This window comes from Hypanus sabinus, chromosome 26 (genome assembly GCF_030144855.1).
Source record: "Hypanus sabinus isolate sHypSab1 chromosome 26, sHypSab1.hap1, whole genome shotgun sequence".
Classification (NCBI taxonomy): Eukaryota; Metazoa; Chordata; class Chondrichthyes; order Myliobatiformes; family Dasyatidae; genus Hypanus; species Hypanus sabinus.
Window position 1 is genome coordinate 12,164,418 of NC_082731.1, and position 15,284 is coordinate 12,179,701.

General features: G+C 43.8%; 1 protein-coding gene across 2 annotated transcripts in view; it reads left to right on the plus strand.

Moving 5' to 3' along the window:
- LOC132381632 (zinc finger protein 239-like) overlaps positions 1 to 13,458 on the plus strand; it is a 107,125-nt gene extending 93,667 nt beyond the window's left edge. For both annotated transcript variants that reach the window (XR_009508091.1, XR_009508096.1), the window contains one exon: positions 8,173 to 13,458. The gene's annotated coding sequence lies outside the window, so the exon portion shown is untranslated. The remainder of the gene's footprint in view (positions 1 to 8,172) is intronic.
- Positions 13,459 to 15,284: the final 1,826 nt, after the last annotated feature.

Below are 15,284 nucleotides of genomic sequence, written 5' to 3' on the forward strand. Positions count from 1 at the left end.
GCCAATGAGGAAGTAGAGGATCTAGTTGCAAAAGGAGGTATAGAGGCCATCATACACACTAATGGTCTCCCAGCAGCTGCAGAGTTTCTTGTGTCTGTTGTCTAAGCTGGTTCCACTTGCCCATGTTTAGGCCATATCCTGTTGGGCTGTAGCAGGCCAGGACACAGTTCAAACAGACAAATCTAACAAAACAAACAGAAATGGCTCTTAGCTTGTTGTCCATGCAATCATCTTTCATAACTACCACCTTCTATGTTGATGCATCCTGTACAGGCTTGCCTGGCACATCCCTGACACTCAGGGATGTGAAAATGTCAGGGTCACCCTCTTTGTACCCCAGTTGGTCTAAAAAAATTAGAGCGCAACATTTGTTTGTGGGTTGGTTATAAAAATCACTGGAAAGATAGCAAATCTGCCTTTAGACATCAGATTATATTACAGGGCAAAACAAGGGTGGAAATCCTATCTCCCAAAATACGCAGACAGTGGAGTGACTCTTCCATAAATAAGAGTCAATTAAAAAATCATGGGATCCTCAAGTCCCTGAACTGTATATATGGGACTGATCCACCCAGGTTTTCCTGAAGCTTAGCATTGGACTGCTGCATTTCCTGTCACGACATGGAGGCAAAAGGGAGGACTTCCTAAAGTAGAGGCTGCACATTGATATTACAAGACTTAACCATCTGGCAGTCTGACCAGCAAGAGGAGTACGGACATGTGGTGAACTACATATACCTGTCTGGACACGCCCCCTGCTGACTGCCCCTGTGGCTCCTCCCACACTGTCTCCCTGTGGTGATCTACATATACCTGTCTGGACACGTTCCCCCCCCCCCCCCCCCCCGCTGACTGCCCCTGTGGCTCCTCCCACAGACCCACAGACCCCGGTATAAAGGCGATTGGAGGCACAGACCCTTCCTCAGTCTCCAGGATGTAGTGTGTTGGTCGCTTGCTGCTTGTGCTTTCTTCCAGCCAATAAAAGCCTACCTTAACTCACGCCTCCGAGAGTTATTGATGGTGCATCAGGACACAAACATTTTTCCACCCACATGCTGGACCATGACTTTTGACTGTAATGCACTGAAATGTGGGATGTGGAGTGCATGCCTACAAGGCCCTGAAGGAAGCAAGTTAATAATGACCCAGGCAGAAAATGAGATCAGCCAATATTAAATGCCAAAGAGGGCTGGAATTCCGAATCTGTATGAAACACTTGTTTGGCATGAAGGTACTGGTGAGACCACACCTAGAGTATTGTGTGCAGTTTTGGTCCCCTAATCTGAGGAAAGACATTCTTGCCATAGAGGGAGTACAAAGAAGGTTCACCAGATTGATTCCTGGGATGGCAGGACTTTCATATGAAGAAAAACTGGATCGACTAGACTTCTACTCACTGGAATTTAGAAGATTGAGGGGGGATCTTATTGAAACATATAAAATTCTAAAGGGATTGACAGGCTAGATGCAGGAAGATTGTTTCCGATGTTGGGGAAGTCCAGAACAAGGGGTCACAGTTTAAGGATAAAGGGGAAGCCTTTTAGGACCAAGATGAGGAAAAACTTCTTCACACAGAGAGTGGTGAATCTGTGGAATTCTCTGCCACAGGAAACAGTTGAGGCCAGTTCATTGGCTATATTTAAGAGCAAGTTAGATATGGCCCTTGTGGCTAAAGGGATCAGGGGGTATGGAGAGAAAGCAGGTACACGGTTCTGAGTTGGATGATCAGCCATGATCATACTGAATGGCGGTGCAGGCTCGAAGGGCCAAATGGCCTACTCCTGCACCTATTTTCTATGTTTCTATGTTTCTACTGGTGTGCAGTTTTCAACACCAGAGCAGGAGGAAGATATGATGCCACCAGAAAAGGTGCAAAGATTTGTAAGAATGCGATCAGAGCTGGAGAATTATGAGGAGGTAGCTACTGAGCTGGGATTGTTCTATTCAGAATAAAAACTGAGAAGTGACTGAAGTGAGGCTTCGGCATGGGAAAATAGGAAGGACCCATTCTCTTCACAGACAGATCAGCAATTAGCTGACACAAATAAAAGAAAGTTACTGGTTTTATTAGAGAGGAGTTGATAAATATTATTTCATTCATTGTGTGTTGGGCATGGAGCTCACTGAAAGGATGGTGAAGCAGCAACCCTCATGAGGTTAAATAAAAATAGCGGGATTGGCACCTCAAGAGTGTTAACAATCAATCAAAGTACTTTTATTATCCAAGAATGTATGAATTATGCACCTTGAGAAGAACCCTGAAGAACTCAATTTAAAAAAAAGGACTGTAACCAGTAGAAAGCGGCCAGTGAGTGAGTGGGCCAGAGAAGGAGTGGAGCTTTGAGGCTTTGACGAGAAGAGGCAGAAGATGAGCTTGCTCCCAGTTGGGCTTTACAATGCCTCCTGAGATGGTGATGTGCCTCTCATGTGAGATGTGGCAGTTTTGGGGGAACTCCCCTCTCCCACATAGTTACATCTGCCAGAAGTGCATGTGGCTGGGCAATCTGGAAGACCATGGAAGGAATCTGGAACAGCAGCTGGATGACCTACAACTCATAAGGGAGAATGAGGCAGCCATAGATGAGAGCTACAGGGAGGTAGTCACACATAGGTTGCCGGAAGTAGGTCGTTGAGTGATAGTCAGAGGGGGGAAAGCAAAGATGAGTAGACAGGTAGTGCAGAGCACCCCTGTAGCCATTCCCCTGAATAATAAGTTTACTGTCCTGGATGCTGTTGGTGGGGACATCCGACCAGGGGTGAGCCACGGTGGCAGGGCCCTCCGGCACTATGACCCTGTGATGCAGAAGGGTGAGATGGAGAAGAGGAGAGCTGTCGTCATTGGAAGCTCTATAGTCAGGGGAGCAGACAGGAGATTTTGTGGATGTGAGAAGGACACCCGCATGGTTTGTTGCCTCCCGGGTGCCAGGGTCCGGGATGTCTCTGACCGGGTGCATGATATCCTGGTACGAGAGAGAAAGCAATCAGAAGTCGTGATACATGTTGGGACCAACGACATAGGCAGGAAGAGGGATGAGGTCCTGAAGTGTGAGTTTCGGGAACTAGGCAGAAGGCTGAAGAACAGGACCTCAAGGGTGGCGTTCTCAGGATTGCTGCCAGTACTACGTGATAGTGATGGTAAGAATTGGAGGAGACGGCAGTTGAATGCGTGGCTGAGGAGTTGGTGCAGGGGGCAGGGTTTTAGATTTTTGGATCATTGGGATCTCTTCTGGGGAAGGTGGGATCTGTACAGATTGGATGGGTTGCACCTGAACTCAAGGGGGAGCAATATCCTTGCTAGCATGGTTCGGGAGGGTTTAAACTAATTTGCAAGGCGGATGGGGCCCGGAACAATAGAGCAGTGGAAGAAGTGCATGGAATAAAGCCGGATCTAACATATAGAGAGGCTTTGAGGAAAGAGAAGCAGAATAAAGGGTATAAAGGTAGGAAGGTAGAAGGGCCAAAGTGCATGTACTTCAATGCAAGAAGCATCAGGAACAAAGGTGATGAAGTGAGAGCTTGGATACATACATGGAATTATGATGTAGTGGCCATTGCAGAGATTTGGCTGGCACCAGGGCAGGAATGGATTCTCAATATTCCTGGATTTCAGTGCTTTAAAACAGATGGGGGGGGGGGAGGAGGGGTGGCATTACTGGTCAGGGATACTATTACAGCTATACAGAGGTGGGGTAATGTAGCAGGATCCTATTTTGAGTCAGTATGGGTGGAAGTCAGGAGCAGGAAGGGAGCAGTTACTCTATTGGGAGTATTCAATAGGTACCCTGTAGCAGCAGAGATACTGAGGAGCAGATTGGGAGGCAGAAAGGTGCAAAAATAACAGGGTTGTTATCATGGGTGACTTTAACTTCCCTGATATTGATTGCAACCTGATTAGTTCCAATGGTTTAGACGGGGCAGAGTTTGTCAAGTGTGTCCAGGACAGATTCCTGTCACAATATGTTGACAGGCCGGCTAGGGGAATGCCATACTAGATCGAGTATTAGGTAACGAACCAGGTCAGGTCACAGATCTGAAAGTGGGTGAGCATCTGGGGGACAATGATCACTGCTCCCTGGCCTTTAGCATTATCATGGAAAAGGATAGAATCAGAGAGGGCAGGAACGTTTTAATTGGAGAAGGGCAAATTATGAAGCTATAAGGCTAGAACTTGCGGGTGTGAATTGGGATGATGTTTTTGCAGGGAAATGTACTATGGACATGTGGTCAATGTTTAGGGATCTCTTTCAGGATATTAGGGATAAATTTGTCCCGGTGAGGAAGATAAAGAATGGTAGGGTGAAGGAACCATGGGTGACAAGTGAGTTGGAAAATCTAGTCAGGTGGAAGAAGGCAGCATACATGAGGTTTAGGAAGCAAGGATCAGATGGGTCTATTAAGGAATATAGGATAGCAAGAAAGTAGCTTAAGAAGGGGCATGAGAAGAGCAAGAAGGGGGCATGAGAAGGCCCTGGCAAGTAGGGTAAAGGAAAACCCCAAGGCATTCTTCAATTATGTGAAGAACAAAAGGTTGACAGGATTGAAGGTAGGACCGATTAGAGATAAAGGTGGGAAGATGTGCCTGGAGGCTGTGGAAGTGAGCGAGGTCCTCAATGAATACTTCTCTTCAGTATTCACCACTGAGAGGGAACTTGATGACAGTGAGGACAATATGAGTGAGGTTGATGTTCCGGAGCATGTTGATATTAAGGGAGAGGAGGTGTTGGAGTTGTTAAAATACATTAGGACGGATAAGTCCCCAGGGCCTGATGGAATATTCCCCAGGCTGCTCCACGAAGTGAGGAAAGAGATTGCTGAGCCTCTGGCTAGGATCTTTATGTCCTCCTTGTCCACGGGAATAGTACCGGTGGATTGGAGGGAAGCGAATGTTGTCCCCTTATTCAAAAAAGATAGTAGGGGTAATCCGGGTAATTATAGACCAGCGAGCCTTACATCTGTGGTGGGAAAGCTGTTGGAAAAGATTCTTAGAGATAGGATCTATGGGCATTTAGAGAATCATGGTCTGATCAGGGACAGTCAGCATGGCTTTGTGAAGGGCAGATCGTGCCTACAAGCCTGATAGAGTTCTTTGAGGAGGTGACCAGGCATATAGATGAGGGTAGTGCAGTGGATGTGATCTACATGGATTTTAGTAAGGCATTTGACAAGGTTCCACATGGTAGGCTTATTCAGAAAGTCAGAAGGCATGGAATCCAGGGAAGTTTGGCCAGGTGGATTCAGAATTAGCTTGCCTGCAGAAGGCAGAGGGTCGTGGTGGAGGGAGTACATTCAGATTGGAGGGATGTGACTAGTGGTGTCCCACAAGGATCTGTTCTGGGTCCTCTACTTTTTGTAATTTTTATTAACGACCTGGATGTGGGGGTAGAAGGGTGGGTTGGCAAGTTTGCAGATGACACAAAAGTTGGTGGTGTTGTGGATAGTGTAGAGGATTGTCGAAAATTGCAGAGAGACATTGATAGGATGCAGAATTGGGCTGAGAAGTGGCAGATGGAGTTCAATCCGGAGAAGTGTGAGGTGGTACACTTTGGAAGGACAAACTCCAAGGCAGAGTACAAAGTAAATGGCAGGGCACTTGGTAGTGTGGAGGAGCAGAGGGATCTGGAAGCACATGTCCATAGATTCCTGAAAGTTGACTCACAGTTAGATAGGGTAGTTAAGAAAGCTTATGGGATGTTAGCTTTCATAAGTCAAGGGATTGAGTTTAAGAGTCGTGAGGTAATGATGCAGTTCTATAAAACTCTGATTAGGCCACACTTGGAGTACTGTGTCCAGTTCTGGTCGCCTCTCTATACGAAGGATGTGGAAGTATTGGAAAGGAGATTTACCAGGATGCTGCCTGGTTTAGAGAGTATGCATTATGATCAGAGATTAAGGGAGCTAGGGCTTTACTGTCTGGAGAGAAGGAGGATGAGAGTAGACATGATAGAGGTATACAAGATATTAAGAGGAATAGATAGAATGGACAGCCAGCACCTCTTCCCCAGGGCACCACTGCTCAGTACAAGAGGACATGGCTTTAAGGTAAGGAGAGGGAAGTTCAAGGGGGATATTAGAGGAAGGTTTTTTATTCAGAGAGTGGTTGGTGTGTGGAATACACTGCCTGAGTCAGTGGTGGAGGCAGATACATTAGTGAAATTTAAGAGACTACTAGACAGGTATATGGAGGAATTTAAGGTGGGGGGGGGTTATATGGGAGGCAGAGTTTAAGGGTCGGCACAACATTGTGGGCCGAAGGGCCTGTAATGTACTGTATGTTCTATGTTCTATAACCACTGTGCAGAGAAAGAGGGAAAAGCACACACACACACATCAGAGGTGCAAACAACAGCATTCCGAACTTGATTGAGTCCTAAACTCCGCTCCCCGGAGCAGACAGAGTAGTAAGCCCAAGTCTCAATGTCAAGTTCATCATTAGTGGGGCCAAAACGCCGCAAAATTCACAGAGGTGACAGCTACCAGAGAGAGAGGAACGAACATTGCAGAAGAACGAATGAAATTTGCCCGACCTTCACCTCCACACTAGTGCTTTTCAGTCTAAAAAGTGGACTGGCTTTTAAATTAAATCATCCAAGCACCAAGTAGTGCCTCGGTCTAGGAACCAGACCCCAGTGCAACGACACAGCCCAAAGCCATTCTCGATCTCAGCAAATTGGCTTGGCGCTTGGAATGATCTAACAACAGACAAAGGACCTAGAGCTAACAAGAGGGATTAACCCAAACTTAATGAAAAAGGATGGGAGGTGACTTGACAGAGGTGTACAAGATGTTAAGAGGTATAGATCGAGTGGTTAGCTGGAGACTTTTTCCCAGGGCAGAAATAGCTAATACAAGGGGGCATAATGTTAAGGTGATTAGAGGAAAGTATAGGGGAGTGGGCTGTCAGAGGCTTTTATTTATTTACACAAAGCGTGGTGGGTGCATGAAATGCCCTGCCGTAGGTGGTATAGAGGCCGATACATTAGGGGCATTTAAGAAATCCTTAAATAGGCACACAAATGACAGAAAGGAGAGAGAGGGGTGGGGAGAGATGGAATGGAATTTGGATTGCTGCTGAAGCTCAAATGTAATTTTTAACCATATGGGCTGATGGACTATTTATCTTCAAAGACTTGGTTGGAAAGACACTCCTCTTGGATAGACACCCTGCAAAGAAATATTGTTCTAAGCTGATCCTTGGGCCTTTGCAGGGGAAACACTTTCAGCAGTAATGCCCTTGATCTCAAGGTTATGGTTGGCTAGGTAATCTGAGTGATCAAAGTTTCTGACAGAGTGGACATAGTAAATTATTCTCAGATTGCAGAACAAAGTATATACCTTCAAAGGGATTAAATCAGAAGCCTTTCTCCCCTACATTCTTCATACGCTTAACAAAATATTAATGGCGACCTGCCCCTTGTATTGAAATGTACACGATAGAGCATAGAAGGAAGAGGATTAGGCCATTTGACCCACGATGATTCCAACAGAATTTGATGCCCTGAAAGGCATTTAATGCTCAGAGATGTTTCCTACCTACTTAATATATATAATCTGATAGTCACTTTGGAGATAAACACCTGATATTTATTGGACATATAAAGAATATTAAAGCAGATCAGATGCACAAATTATTTTGCAGGTTCTGTCCTGGGCTCAGCAAACAAGTGCAATTACAAAGAAAGCACTGCAGCACCTTTAGTTATTCAGGAATTTGTGAAGATTTGGCATGACATCTAAAACTTTGACAAACTTCTATAGATGTGTGGTGGAGTATATATTGACTGGGTGCATCACAACCTGGTATGGAAACACCAATGCCCTTGAACAGAAAATACTAAAAAAGTAGTGGATACGGCCCATTCCATCAAGGGTAACCCCCCCCCCCCCCCGCCCCCACCACCACCATTGAGCACATTTTCATGAAGCGTTGTTGCAGGAAAGAAGCATCCAACATCAGGGACCCCCACCACCCAGGACATGAACGGACATTAGCCCTCAACCATCAGGCTTTCGAACCAGTGGGGATAACTTCATTTGACTTCACTTACCCCATCATTGCAATGTTTCCACGACCTATGGATTCACTTTCAAGCACTCTTCATCTCAGGTTCTCAATATTTAATGCTTATTTATTTATTATATTATTATTATTTCTTTCTTTTTGTATTTCCACAGTTTGTCGTCTTCGCACACTGGTTGAACATCCAAGTTGGTGTGGTCCTTCATTGATTCTGTTATGGATTAATTGAGTATGCCCACAAGAAATGAATCTCAGGGTTGTATATGATGACATATATGTACTTTGGTAATAAATTTACTTCAAACTTTGAACTTTGGAAACTTATAGCTCAACTTTCCAAATGATTGTGGGTCTGTTCTGATGCAATGAACAGTTACTATAGCAGCAGCATCCAAACCTCATCATCACTTGTGAATTCCTTTGTGAGACTCTAGATGAGAGAATTGAGTGAAACGCTTTCCACATATGGAGCAGATGAATGGCTTCTCTCTGGTGTGAACTCGTTGGTGTATCAACAGGGTGGACGAACAAGTGAATCCCTTTCCACACACAGAACAGGTAAACGGCCTCTCCCCGGTGTGAATTTGCTGGTGTTTAAGCAGGTTAGATGAACAATGAATCCCTTTCCACATATACAGCATGTAAATGGCCTCGCTCCTGTTTGAACCAGCCCATGTATCTGCAAATGGGTTGACTGAGTGAATCTCTTTCCACACACTGTACAAGTGAAAGGCCTTTCCCCAGTATGAATACATTGATGCTTAAGCATATCCTCTGAACTTTTAAAGCTCTTCTCACAGTCTGAACAATTAAATGTTCTCTCATCAGTGTGGACACACTGGTGCATCTTTAAATGGGGTGACTGTGTGAATCCTCTCCCACACACATTATACGTGAATGGCTTCTCTCCTGTGTGAATACGCTGGTGCCTCAGCACAACCTCTGAGCTTTTAAAACTCTTCTCCCAGTGAGAACAGTTGAATGTCCTCTCTTCAGTGTGGACTTGCTGATGCGACCGTAGGTGAGATGACTGAATGAATCCTTCCCGCACACTGCACAGGAAAACAGCCTCTCTCCGGTATGAATTCACTGGTGTTGCAGGAGGTCAGATAGCTGACTGAATCCCTTCTTGCATGAGGAACAGGTGTATGGTCTCTCCCCAGTATGGAGTCACTGATGTCTTAGATGGTCAAACAACTGAGCAAATCTCTTCCCGCACACCGTGCAGGTGAATGGTCTCTCCTTGGCGTGAGCACTCTGATGGACAATTGAATCCCTTATCGTGGTCCGCACATTTACTCAGATTCTCCATGGTTAGAACGTTTCTGTGTCTCTTCAGGTTGGATGATTAGTTAAATCCTCACCCACACACACACTATTTCTCCCCACTCTGAATGGCTGAATAATTTGCCGCACCTCTTCCCACAGTCAATGCAGATTTTACTTGTGTGCCTCCAAGCTTGTCCAATCACAATGTGCAAAACCTTTTCCAAAAACATGACAAATAAATATTTCTTCTGTTCTTTTCAAAGGCCAGTCATATTTAGTTCCTGATAAATTGTGCCATAGTTCAATACTGAAGTCTGGTTTGTATTTCCCATCTATCTATCTTCTTATAGTATCCTGTAGAAAGAATTTTCCAAATTTATCACCAAGTACAGAGAAGTAATTCAGAACAGTTAATTCTACTTGAATGAAATTTACATTCTACTCATTTGGCACACATTTAAATTCCATCTCACGCATTCTCCTTCCTTCCTGTACTTAAATTCAAATTTATTACTTCCCTAAACTTTATTTCCATCGTTTCTCTTTACTGGATGTACTGACCTGGTATATTCACCTATTAACCACCAGCTTGGACTCCTTTCCCTCCCCAACCTTCTTATTCTGGCTTCTTTCCAGTCCTAATGAAGGGTTTCAGACCAAGACATTGACTATTTATTCCCCTCCATAGATACTGCCTGGCCTGTAGAGTTCCTCCAGCATTTTGCGTGTGTTCCTCAGAAAAATCTCTCCTGTTCAGTTCATAATTGCCTGATTTCAGTCTCACAGTGAAGGACTGAGAAGTGAATAAGATCATGGGCCAGAAATGGCAGGAAGAGTTGCTTCTCTGAATCAGACATTAGAAAACTGACCAAGCTGATGGTAGGTGGTAAAATACTGTGAATCAGAGAAATACAGTTCTGTAATTGTAGTACCACAGACTAATGACAGTTTATTTTTATATTAACTTTTTGGGAACTGAGATTTGTTAGTTGTACTTTTCAATTAAGGTGCATTCACCATGCTCATGGGAAAGGAGTTCCAGGATTTAAACACAGTGATGAAAGAATCTCAATGTATTTCCAAGTCATGATGGAATGCAACCTGCCAGTGAAAGTCGCATCACTGTCTAGTATAGAGAAACCACTGCACAGGATTGGAAAAAGCTGCAAAGCTCAGCCAGTTCTAGCATGAGCATTGACCATTGCCATTGACCATTGACTTCACCATTGAGGACATCTTCAGAAGGCAATGCCTCAAAAAGGTGGCATCCATCATGCCCTCTTCTCATTACTGCCATTAGAGAGAAGGTACAGGAGCCTGAAGACACACTTTCAGCCTTTTCGGAACAGCTTCCTTCCCTCCTCCATCAGATTTCAGAATGAACAATGGACCCAGGAACACTACCTCACTAGTTTAACTCCCCATTTGGACTACTTATTCAATTTTTTAATATAATAGTGTAAGTCATAATATATTTTATGTTTTGCAAAAGCAGAACAGAGCAATACAACAACTTTCACGGCATATATCAGTGATAATAGGCCTGATTCTCATTCTGATTTGGCTGGTGAGGGTGTTCCCATTGAAATACAACTTTCAGCAAGCAACAGTTTTTAATGTGATATCATTGTTGGTGAAATAAATACCAATTGGAGAACTTGGGACATAAGGTTGGACAAATCTCAAATTCATGGCAAGGGTAATGAGATTTTGAAAAGATAAAACCAAAGGCATACTTGCAACAGAATATTTCACAGGTATAGTAAGATTTAAATAACAAGTGTTCAGCAAGAATACTTGGAGTGTTCAGCAAGAATACTTGGAGTGTTCTTGTACTTTTGACTTCAAGATCTAATAACAGAAAAATGCAACCCATCCCAGATTAGCTGAGGGTCTATAATATAAAATAAAAAATGGGATTTGGTAAGTCTAAGTGCCAAAAGGGACATATTCTGATTAGAGTTCCAGTCACATCTAATTGTATGATATTAGGTACCACATAGAGTCTCTTTTAATCCTCAATGATCCAAGAATTTCATTGATTTTAAGGTGCTAAAATGATTGTAATGCAGTAAATATAGTAATGCAAAAGTCTTGGGTACACGTAAAACAGTTCCGTTTCGCGGAAATATAGCTTAAAATATAGCTTAGAATAGCTTAAGAATAATGAAACGAAAAGCTTCTAAATATCAAAAACAAAATTGCAGCAAAGTGTAAAAAACTGAACAAAAATCAATATGTGGTTTAACTGTCCTTTGCTTTTAAAACCGCTTCGATTCTTATAGGTAGCCTGTCGTGCACTTTTATAAGAAAATTGGCTGGTAGGTTGTTTCAAGCATCTTGGAGAACTTACCACAGTCTTTCTGCAGACTGTGGCCATCCCACTTGCTTCTGTCTGTCCAGGTAATTCTAGACAGTCTCAATGATGTTGAGAGTAGGGATCTGTGGAAGTCATACAATCTGTTAGAGAACTCGTTCTTCTTTTGACTTAGGATAGTTCTTTATGACCTTGGCCATGTGCTTGGGGACATTGTTCTGCTGCAGAATGAAGTTGGGACCAATCAGATGCCTCCCTGATGGTACCGTGTGATGGATGCGAACCTGCTTGTACTTCTCAGCATTGTGGATTCCATTAATTCTGACCAGATCACCAACGCCATTTGCAGAAATGCAAACCCATCCTGCAGGGAACTTGTGCCATGCTTCACTGTTGGCTGCAAATACGATTTCATGCAGCACTCTCCAGCTCTTCTATGAACAAACTGCTTCCTGATTGAGCCAAAAATTTCAAATTTTGACTCGTCAGCCCAGAGCACTTGCTGCCATTGTCCAGCACCCCCGTCCTTGTGTTTTTGTGTGGATATGAGTCTCTTGGCCTTGCTTCCACTTTGAAGGAACAGTTTCTGGCAGGAACTCTTCTATGAAGACCACTTCTGACATCTTTCCAGACTGGAAAGGGGTGTCTTTGGTTTCCCATGTTTTCTGAGCGTTCAGAGCAAATAGCAGGGCTGAACTTCTTCCGATTCAGTTTGATGTATCTCTTGTCTGCTGCACTCAGTTTCATGCCCAACCACCATGCTTGTGATCCTCAACCTTGCCGCCTCTTTGAGCTTCCTCTGAAGAGCCTGGACAGCACATCATGAAGTTCCTGCCTGCTTGGTGATGCAGGAAGACCACTTCATGGTTTGTTGCTCTGCCGATTCTTGTTATGGTGTGAGAGCTGATGATTTAAATGTTAAGCTGTCACATTTGCCACAGCATTATCTTTTAGTTTGGTTGTCCTTCGCCCATGTTGATTCTTTCTACACCCGTTTCTGTTTCATTCAGCTCATTATTCAAAGATTGAAAGCACATTTATCATCAAAGAATGTATAAATTATACACCTTGAAATTTGTCCTAAAGCTAGAAACTCAAATAACCAAGTGTCCTGACACTCCGGCTTCCAGCCTATCTGTGCCGACTTTTAAACTGTCCAAGTAATAAGTAGTGCCACGTTCTGGGACCAAATCCATTACATTATTCGTTATTAGCACTTGTTTATTATCTTTGTTTAATCATACACTGGGCTATGTATCTACAATGTGCTTAGGAGGACGATGGCGCCTAACGGCGACTCCTTTGCTTGCATCTTCGGAAACAGCTCTATTTCTATCTCCGTTATCTTTTTTTTTCCTTTTCGGGGTTCTTTCGAAGACCCTGACCTGGGGTTACACGCTGACTTTGGTTCTTTGCGGGAATGGGGCCTGCTCTCGGGGCTTCAAGACCCGTCACTTTTCAATATGCCAAGGACGTGATCTGGAAGACTAGCGCAGCTTCAGGTGCCGGATTTTCATGGCTCTGAAGGCAGGTGCCGCCGCCTGATGTGTTGTGGGAGTACGCGGAAGATTGAAGGCAGCAAGCTGTCTGCAGGGTGTGTGCCCGGAGACCTAAGCTCTTTGGGCACAGAGCTCGGAAGCAGACTTTTAGGACTATAAATCAGTGAGTTGTTTTGTTATGTTTCCCCTCTCACTGTGAAATGGGGACACCTCTTTTTCCTTTATTAGGGAGAGGGAGAATGAGCAATCTTTGGGGTACTGCAAGTCTATGTCTTTATAGATGCTTTGTTGCACACTTGAGTGCTCGGTGAGGGGTGCCGATGCTTTTTTGCTTGTGGGGGGCCTCATTACTTTGCTGCTGCTTATATGTGGGAGGGGGAGCAGGGGGGGCTTTGGGGTATAACATTTAACTGTCATTCATTCTTTGGGGCATTCCTCTGTTTTTGTGGATGTTTGGGAAGAAGAAGAATTTCAGGATGTATATTGTATACATTTCAGTGACATTAAATGTACCTGTTGAAAGCTATTAAAAGCAATCAGATATTTATTTGAAAAGTGGGGCATTACTTAATATGTTCAAAGTTCAAAGTACATTTATGTATGTACACATTATACAACCTTGAGATTCGTCTCCTAACAGGCAGTTGTGAAACAAAGAAACCCAAAAGAACAAAAGACTGCCAAACACCCCAATGTGAAAAGAAAAACAATCACGCAAACAATAACCACAAGCAAGTAAAGTTCACAAAGGGAGTCTGAGACCCATCGTTCAGTACACAGCTGAGGTAAATATTGCAGAGCCCCGATACCCTGACCTTTTCAACCTGGCACAGCATCTAAATCGTTGTGGGTTCAATCACTTTTGTACTTTCTGGGGCATGGACCCTAGTGCCTTGATTTGATCTGTACCCAACCCTTCCTATTCAGCATGGTGGTTAAATTATCATCTAGACATTGGGTTCAGTCATTTTCATTAACTCTGGAACCTGGACCCTGCCACCTCAATTTAACCTGTACCCAACTCTTCCAATTTGGCCTGGTGCTTAACCTGATCGAACCTCAAGTCTCCCTTGCTGTCGGCAACAGGCCAGCTGCCTTGCCTCACCTCAGTTCTGTCACATCAAATTGCCTCCAAATCCAAAGTGAAGTTGCAGACTGTGATGATCATTCACCAGAAAAACAGTAATTAAAAATTATTTAATTTGTTTTCTTTTTCTTCAGCGACCAGCCAGAAATCGCTGAAAGCCACCAGCACTATCTTAAGCTGGATTATCTTACTTTCATTAATGAAATATTACAAAGCTCTGTTAACATTTACTTTTTGAATAATAAATGTGCACAAACCTAACATTTGTTCTTTTCTGCTGACACGCAAATGCAGAAGATAAAAAAAAACATTTAAACAAAATTTATATAAAAGATCTAGGGTGCCAAAGACCTGCAGAGTAATATAAACCTTAATTATACCCACCCTTGCCTCCCCCCCACTTTCCCAAGGGAGCAAATCACGCCTTCCATTCTCTCTTTATAACTGAAATGCTCCATCCCAGGTAACAACCTTTGCTTTTACTTCCAATTTTATGACATCTTCCCTATGGTGCGGTGAAATACATATTAATGAGGACGATAAAATAGGAGACATGGGGAGACAGGGAATGGGATTTGGAATTTAGAGAAGATCCTGTCAATTGTGCGATTGTCATGATTTTACCTGTGCCGGGTGATGGTGTGTGTAGGAGTTAAGGAGGGCAGAAGAGATCACATACATCGATCAATCCCAACAAGGGATTTGAAAACATGTGGAGCAATCATCATTTCTGCTTACATCTCCAGGTTCATCAGCATTCCCAACATGGAGTTGCTTCCTGACCTTGTACATACATGTTTCTTTGATTTCACGATGCTGAGGATGTTCTACGAGTCTGTGGTGGCCAGTGCTATCATGTTTGCTGTTGTGTGCTGGGGCAGCAGGCTGAGGGTAGCAGACGCCAACAGAATCAACAAACTCATTCGTGAGGCCAGTTATGTTGTTGGGATGGAACTGGACTCTCTGACGGTGGTGTCTGAAAAGAGGATGCTGTCCAAGTTGCATGCCATCTTGGGCAATGTCTCCCATCCGCTCCATAATGTACTGGTTAAGCACAGGAGTACATTCAGCCAGAGACTCATTCCACTGAAATGT